General features: G+C 37.2%; 1 long non-coding RNA gene across 1 annotated transcript; it reads left to right on the top strand.

The window, feature by feature from the left end:
* Positions 1–1,219: 1,219 nt before the first annotated feature.
* On the top strand, positions 1,220–7,544 carry LOC115942442 (uncharacterized). Its single transcript, XR_004077046.2, has 3 exons — positions 1,220–1,604; positions 6,836–6,938; positions 7,228–7,544. It is a non-coding gene; the product is annotated as an uncharacterized LOC115942442 (long non-coding RNA).
* Positions 7,545–8,691: the final 1,147 nt, after the last annotated feature.

Below are 8,691 nucleotides of genomic sequence, written 5' to 3' on the forward strand. Positions count from 1 at the left end.
CCAAAGAAAACAAAAACACTAATTCAAAAAGATATATGCACCCTTATGTTAACTGCAGCATTATTTACAATAGCCAAGATATGGAAGCAACCTAAATGTCCATTCTTTGACAAATGGATAAAGAAGATGTGGTACACCTCCCCAAGACACACACTGGAATATTATGCAACCATAAAAAGGTTGATGTTTTGCCATTTGTGACAACATGGATGGACCTAGAGGGTATTACCCTAAGTAAAATAAGTCAGCCTGAGAAAGAAATGCCATATGATTTCACTCATATGTGGAATCCAAAAAAAAATCATATAAACAAACAAGCAAAAATCAGAATCATATGTATAAATACAGAAAACAAGCTGAAGGTTGCCATAGGGGAGGGGGATGAGAGGTTGGGTGAAATAGGTGAAGGGGAGTGGGAGATCAAGTCTTCCAGTTATGGAATGAATGTCTGGGAATAAAAGGCACACCATAAGGAATATAGTCAAAGATACTGAAATAGTGCTGTGTGGTGAGAGATGGTAGCTACACTTGTGGTAAGTATAGTTTAAAGGATAGAGAAGTTGCATCACTATGTTGTCTACCTGAATTAATGTAACATTGTGTGTCAACTATAGTCAAATAATGATTAAAAAAAAAAACAAAACCTTCAATGCTACTTTGAAGTATTTAGTGGTGATACTGAATTGTTATTTTCTTAACTGTCTTATATAATTGTCTCATATAATGTCCTAAATGAATTGATCTTTAACAAAGGCACATGGTATTTCAAATCTTTTAGCATCTGAAAGTTTAGACTGTTCAATTACATACATTATACTCCCCATTACACATAGTGCAAGTGATTGAAACTGGTAAGGTAAAAAGAACAGGCTTCAGTATAATTAAATTGGGATTTCTTTCACCAAATAAAATAAAGAATAACAACATTTTAAGAAGCATTTTGGGGGTAGATACTTTGTTATGTCTTTTAGGAGAAATGCATGAGGCTCTGAAGAGGAAAATGAAGACTGTAAGAATGCTTTTTTTTTTTTTTTAAAGATTTTATTTATTTATTTGAGAGAGAGAGAGAGAGCACATGAGAGGGGGGGAGGGTCAGAGGGAGAAGCAGACCCCCCGCTGAGCAGGGAGCCTGATGCGGGACTCGATCCTGGGACTCCAGGATCATGACCTGAGCCGAAGGCAGTCGCTTAACCAACTGAGCCACCCAGGCGCCCTGTAAGAATGCTTTAAATTATATGTTTGACCTACAGAAAGGTGTCCTTTTGGCCTTTTGTATTTGTGTCAACAGACATGGTAAGTTTTTTAAATGCATTTATGGCCAAATTTTCATAGTGTGAAAAATGGTGTGGGGAATACAGAGATGAATACAGGAAAACTTAAGTGTATTTGGTATTACAGCATGGCTGAATGCTTTACATATCTTACTTGATCTCTCACATACACATACAGGGAAAAGGAAGTAAAATCAGAAAAATAACAGTTAATAATAGGGCATGGACAGGAGATGAGGTCTCCTTGTCTCCAATTCTAGGCTCTTTCTGCCTCTCCAAGGAACTGAATATGTGCAACAAAACCTATGGGCTAATAGGTTCTCTATTAACCAAGTAACATAACCAAGAAAATTTCATTTGGATGATAGCAGATTTAATAGTACCCAACCCATCATTTTAAAGTATGACTACTCTTAATTTTTTTTTTCATAAACCAGAAAAAAAAGTCAGGACACAAAGAAACAGAAACCTCTCAGTGTTTCACTCAGACTTTCTTCTCCACTAATTATGTAACTCTCATAATTACTTACAGGTCTCATAGCGCATAATAATTAAAGCAATATTTTTGAAGTATTTTTATTGTAAAAATTAAAAACATTTAAAAGCTAAGAGAATAGTATCATCAGCTCCCATTTACTCAGCACCTGGCTTCAATAATCATCAATATTTTGCCAATCTAGTTTCAGTCATATCACACTATTTTTCCCTGATGAATATTTAAAACACCAAATATTGTATAATTTCACCTGTACGTCCAGTATGTACCTCGTTACTAACAGATACACCTAAAACATCCATTATCACTCTGAAAACTATTAATATTAATTCTCAATGTTATCTAATATCTAGTCCCTGCTTATTTTTTACTATGTAAAAATGTCCTTTTGTGGTTGTTTTGCTTGAATCAGGATGCAAGCAAGGCCCACATATTGCTTTTGGTTGGTAGGTCTCTTAGTATTTTTTCATGTAATTTATCGGTGGAACTAAATCTTTTAACTTGTTGAATATCTCAAATTCTGAATTTGGCTCTTTGCATCCTTGTGGTACCTTTTAACATACTCATCTATCTCCTGCATATATGGAGACACTTGTTTAAATTTTTTGTTTTGTTTATATGCAAGAATCTTTCATCAGTGGTATTATGTAGTTCCCACTGCGTTATAGCAGGAGGCCACGATGTCTGGTCTTTTAGCGATGATACAACACCGCAGTGAGCTCAGATGGTGCCAGCCTAATCCATTCATCATAGAGCTTCCTCATAGACTTAATGGTTTAAACAGTTATTTATGGTAATTGCCTAGATCCATTCTTTCATTAGAGGTTTCAAAATAGTGACTTCATAATGCTATGTCTTCTTCTTTTGTTCACTAAATTTCTACTATAGACACAAATTTTCTCTAAATAAATAGGTGGTTATTTTGAAATAGTTTGTACAGGAAAGTAGTTATTAAAGGTTTGATTTTTCTCTTTATTTGTAAGTCTTCAGAATACTGATTTGGTATCCTAGCAATCTTCAAAGGTGAGCAATTAGTTTGTCTTTTCTGAGTACCATTATGAATGAGTGGATTTTAGCATATTTGTAGTCTTTATCATGATAACTTTGCTTTGAAATGTACTTATGATATTAATTTAGATACTGTGGTTTTTTTTTTTTTACCCTTGCATATATCTTTTTAAAATTGTGGCAAAATATATATAACATAAAATTTACTCACTCAGATATCCTGGGAATCCACCTTTCTTAGCCCCAAACCTAACACCCTCAACTACTCCATTAACCAGCTATTCTTATTCTCAGACTCAGGCGATATAGCATCTCAGTATATAAAGTCATGAATCCTTTTCCTCTTGAGCAAGGGCACCTTGATAGATTTAGGTCAGTGGTCCTTTGGCCAGGCTGCATATCCATGTGAAGGACTTGGACCAAAAGCCTCAGGGTCAGAGAGCTTTTCTCAACCGTGGGATGTTGGGGGGGTGGGGGAGAGTTGCCAAGTGAGAAATGGGTGGCATCACTTAGATACACTTCTCCTCTTCCTTTTCCAGTTTCCATATCTCTAATATGCCCAGAGTAGGGGGAGATATAAAATTCTATAGCCATATAAAGCTACCTAAGGAAAACAATTAAGATGAACTTTCCTGAGATATCTCATTCTTCTGTCATGATTCAGTCATGTAGATGAGTCTATATGGCCATTCTGGCTGTGTGGAAGTTCATGGCTGTCTAGGAATCCAAAAAGTCTTTTTTTGGATTTTTTTTTTTTGAAAGAAGACAATTTCCAATGAGTTTCTTGCATTAGGCAGAGTAAAATAAGGACAGTTTGCTTTGGCAGACTGTATTTTCTAAAGAAGGCCTCAGTGATAGTACTCATCCTGCATACTTTTATTCAGTATGGCCATTGTATGTAACCCATTCCTCCTGTCCATTTCTCTTGGAATTTGGTGGGCTTGTAACCACAGGAGCCAGTAAAGTATGGCAGAAGAGATGCTGCAACTAAGTCATAAATGGTGGTACAGCTTCTGCCTTGTTGGCTGCGACACTTAGAGCCCCGAACTGCCAATGAAGAAGTCTGGCCACCTTGTCACAGGCATCTGGGCTTCTGAGGATGTTCAGACCACGTGGAGAGACCACATACAGGTGATATGGTAGAAACACCCACTAAGGTCCCAGCTGACAGTGAGCGTCAAATGAAAACATATTAGCACAGTCTTTTTAAAAAACTTCGTGCACATAATTGAATATCCATATGCAAGAAACAAGTGACCATAACTCATACCTTATGCCCCGTACAAAAATTAGCTCCTCAAAATTAAATGTGAAAATTTTAACTATAAAACTTCTAGAAGAATACATAGGAGAAAATCTTTGTGATCTTAGATGCCGTTTCTTAGACAAGGCCCCAAAAATTCAATTTGTGGAAAAAAATTATATAGTGGGCAGCATCAAAACTAAGAATTCATTAAAACATTAGAATCAGGGGCGCCTGGGTGGCTCAGTCGGTTAAGCATCTGCCTTCGGCTCAGGTCATGATCCCGGGGTCCTGGGATCGAGCCCCGCATCGGGCTCCCTGCTCCGTGGGAAGCCTGCTTCTCCCTCTCCCACTCCCCCTGCTTGTGTTCCCTCTCTCGCTGTGTCTCTCTCTGTCAAATAAATAAATAAAATCTTTAAAAAACAACAACAAAAAAAAACAAAAAAGCAAAACAAAACAAAAAAAACCATTAGAATCAAAACTTGTACTGAAAACCACAGTTTCTAATTCTGCAGTGCTTGGAAGGGCCAACTGAAGGACACAAAAGGCAAAACAATTAATATTAGCTCAGCTAAACTGAGAAGAAGGTTGAGTTAGAAGGAACTAAAAATCGTGGGTTTTATAAAAGAGGGTCAAACTATTAAAGCATAAGAGAACTTTTTGGGGTGGTGGAAATGTTCTATATCTTTTTTTTTTTTTTTTTAAAGATTATTTATTTTGAGAGAGCGAGAATGAGAGAGACAGAGAGAGTACATGAGTGGGGGAGGGTCAGAGGGAGAAGCAGGCTCCTCGCTGAGCAGGGAGCCCGATGTGGGACTCGATCCGGGGACTCCAGGATCATGACCCAAGCCGAAGGCAGTCGCTTAACCAACTGAGCCACCCAGGCGCCCAAAATGTTCTATATCTTGATTGTGGTGGTGGTTATGCATTGCATGCATTGTCAAAAGTCAGAACCGTGCACTAAAAAGGAGTTATTTTATTAAATATGAAATATACTTCAATAAACATGATTTTTAAAAATAGTAGGAGTCCTAGTTCAAGTGTGACTTAAACCTTTGAGAGCTTATCCACATTTCAGTGAGAAATCATCTTTACTTATCTCCCAGTAACTATTTTAGTCCCTACATGTGAAAATCATCTTTACTATATTTTCAAAGGTTTAAAAATGAAGTAAAGTTATTTACCACACTGTGGTTAATAGGCTATATCTGGGTGTCAAATCCACCTTTTTCATTCCTCACCAGATTTTGGTAACTTGAATAATTATTTCTAACATGGGCTTTATAAGAAAAATGTGCATCAGTAGGAAAGCGCCTAGAGTAAGGTCACTGTTAAAAAATGCTAACATTCTGGTAATTGTGAAAGTTTAAGATGATTGCATTACTCAGAGTTTTGGGCATATGAGGAATTTGCTCTAATGACCTGGTGTTATTCTAGAAGTCCTCCATGAAAGGCCGCACTCAATCACTTGTGGAAGTGCTGAGACTCACTTGACATGGTTATGTAATGTCCTCTTATCATTCTAGCAATGATAATAACACTAATGATAAAGAAAAGTAACTTTTCAAGTCTCAGTGTGTAGAAAAATAGGCAGTTTTGCGTAGGCTTGCACTCTGTAATCACACTTCATGAGCTAATATTTTAATGACACCTCCTGGATAATAATTAGCCATCTCAGCTTCTTACTTGTCATCTGAAAACTACAGTCACTGTTTCAAGCTTACCAGATACTGTTTCCTCCTCTTTCTTTTCAGTGAATAAGATATTAATATTCTTCATTTGGAAAATGCTACTCCCAACCATGCTAAAATTTCACCCTCATACAGATTTTTCCTAAGACCTACCAGGTGTATTTTGGTTGCAAGAGCGGATGGAAGTAGAGTCACTAAAAATTCTGTCCAGTTTTTCATTTAAATACATGCTTGAATAGCCTATGGATTCAACCAGAAGAATCTGGTTAATTGCAGCATTGTGGTAAATAGCCTGTATTTTTTTCTAAAAAGCCTAGGATATAGACCCATCCTCTAATGGTTTCTTTTTATTTTAAAACAGTGAAATCAAGGGAAAATGGAGGCTTTGAGCTAGCTCTAGCTCATCCCAGCATTGGACTTTACCGACAGTCTTTTCAAAGCAAATTTAGACATTTCTCAATGATTTCAATGCTGGAATAGGGAGAACTCTGGGCTCATCTAAATGTCAGGCTGTGATGAGGTTGGGTTCCATCCCAGGGGACAAATTAACACAGGAATCGGGGCTGCTGCCCTGGGAACCACAATGCCCTTTCTCTAGTGCTCTAGGGGACAACTAAAGACAAAGAGGGAAAATAGCTGGTATCAGCTAAGTTTCAAAGAGGATTAGATCACAGGGAACTAAAATTAAACTAAAACAAACACTAGTATTCTTCCCTGCCTCTCCATACTCCATACTCTTCTCCGGTGACTGCTTAACTACAGCAGAATGAGCAACAGACTGGATATCAGAAGAGTCCCAGCACCACTACTTCAGTCCTACAATCTTGTGCATGTTGGTCGTACACATTCCAAGTCTCAATTTACTTACTTCCAAAATGAGAGCTTTGAATTAAATTATTTCCCTGGCTTCTTATAGCTTAAAACCATGCTATGTTGAGGTAGGGGAAGAACTGACCTTATGTTAATTTAATATGTGCTAAGGCTAAAGATTTATTCATGGAAGGAAGACTACAATTCTAATTTAAAGAAATTTCCCTACTACTGGATCCATGATATGCAAATTTCTTATTTTCTTTCTAGCCACATTATAATTACATTTTGTACTCTGGCTTTTTACATTCAACAGACTGAATTTCACATCCATAAATCTCTTTGGACTTCCGTTCCTCACTCCAACACAAGAAAGAGGCAGTGACTTCTAAAGAAACATTGCACGGTAGAGCAAGATGGTGGGTAAAAAGCATATTCCACTTAATATTGGCCAGGCTCTTTGACATATTGTATATAAAATGCATAACATAATGCTTGGCTTACATATTTGTCCAGATTATATGCAGGCTATTCTATCCCAAGCATTTTATATACTTTTTAAAACATTCTATGAGACATCAGGATTGCCCCATTATCTCCTACATTTTTGAAATGAGGAAATAGACTTAGCCTAAGTCAAAGAGGCATAGAACTTTAAATTTAAAGAGAACCTAAAAGGCTATCTTGTTCAATCTTCTCATCATTCAGACAAGAAAATCAAGCATCAGAGAAATTGAGGAATCTGTCTGAGGCCACTCAGGTACGTGATCAAAGTGTTTCTTACATCTTTCGCCTCCTAGGTTAGTGCTCCTTCTGTACCAGGGTGCCATCACTGACCAAGTTCTCCTTTGTTCTTAAAAAAGATAATTTGACTTGTTGTGATGAGCACCGGGTATTGTATGGAAGTACTGTATACCTGAAACTAATTTTGCACTGTGTATTAACAATTGGAATTTAAATAAACACTTTTAAAAAAAGACAATTTGAGATAGGGAAATTTAGTAATTCAGAGTTACCTCTTGAGAGCATTATGAGGACAAGCTTGTGAAAAAAGATACCTTAAAAAAGAGAAGGTTCAAATTCAATTGAGACAAACACAGATTGGCTTGTGCATCATACGATTTGAGTTTTGTCCCTGACAGCTCTCAACACTTAGTATTTCCTAAGAATATTTAAGATTTTAAGATGCTTTTGTTGAATTAATGGACTTTTATTCATTAGGAATACCTGAGTTGATAAGAGATCCCAAATTCCTTGTTCCAGAAAGAGTGAAATAAATCTGGGTTCAGTATTCAGTTATGAGCCCCATGAAAAATTTGTGTTCCATCCATATATATTTTTTTTTTTACTCAGTATGAGACGGTTGAAGAGAAAAGTAAATCCACTTTCCTTGTTTTCAATAGTATCCATCAAGGGCTTTCTGTATATTGTGCATTGTGAGTTATTGTCAGTTGAAGGTATAGTATAGTATTATGTTTAAGATCATAGTTGCTCCTAGACTTTGGGGGGAATTTGCCAAGCTATCCTGAGTGTCTCTGAGGTTAATCTATGGTTAATCAGGCCTACCTGAAAGTGACAAATCTCTAACTAGAGTTTCACCCTTTCTCCTCACACTTCCAGGGGGTCTTCTGAATTCCCAGAGTAGAAATCTCCTAGTTACTTCAATCTAGCAAGAGTTCCATTCTCCATCCTTCATAGGCCCACTTTGGTCCTGGCCTGCAAATCTGAGCCTGGATTAAGTCCTGCTACAGTCATGGTGATTGGACCAAAAATGCATGGCCATGCTCCCAGAGAAATCCCGCCCTTTCTTTAGAAATCACAAGCTCCTTTAGCAGGTGTGTCCAGCATTGCAAGTTTTGTAGGAATTGAATTCTTCCTGGTTCCTCGGGAAAACTTTGAAGCAGCAACTTTCATATCCCTTGGTAGAATCTATAGATTTAATGATTTATAGGTTGTGAAATGGTAAAATCATCTTTAAGGCTGCCCAAAGTAAGTGGGGCAGGAGTATGGAGTCAGGGTAGGAATTCATTTAAACACTGCATATACTGAAAACAAGCTGAATTCTGGAGGGAATGAACTAAAGGGGTGCTGTGACATTATTTATCTTTGTAGCCACTAAAAACGTCAAAATAAAAAGTCTGTGTTGTTTGCACACTGTACATGGACAGGGTA

Source organism: Leptonychotes weddellii, chromosome 3, assembly GCF_054177405.1.
Source record: "Leptonychotes weddellii isolate Sample4059 chromosome 3, ASM5417740v2, whole genome shotgun sequence".
Classification (NCBI taxonomy): Eukaryota; Metazoa; Chordata; class Mammalia; order Carnivora; family Phocidae; genus Leptonychotes; species Leptonychotes weddellii.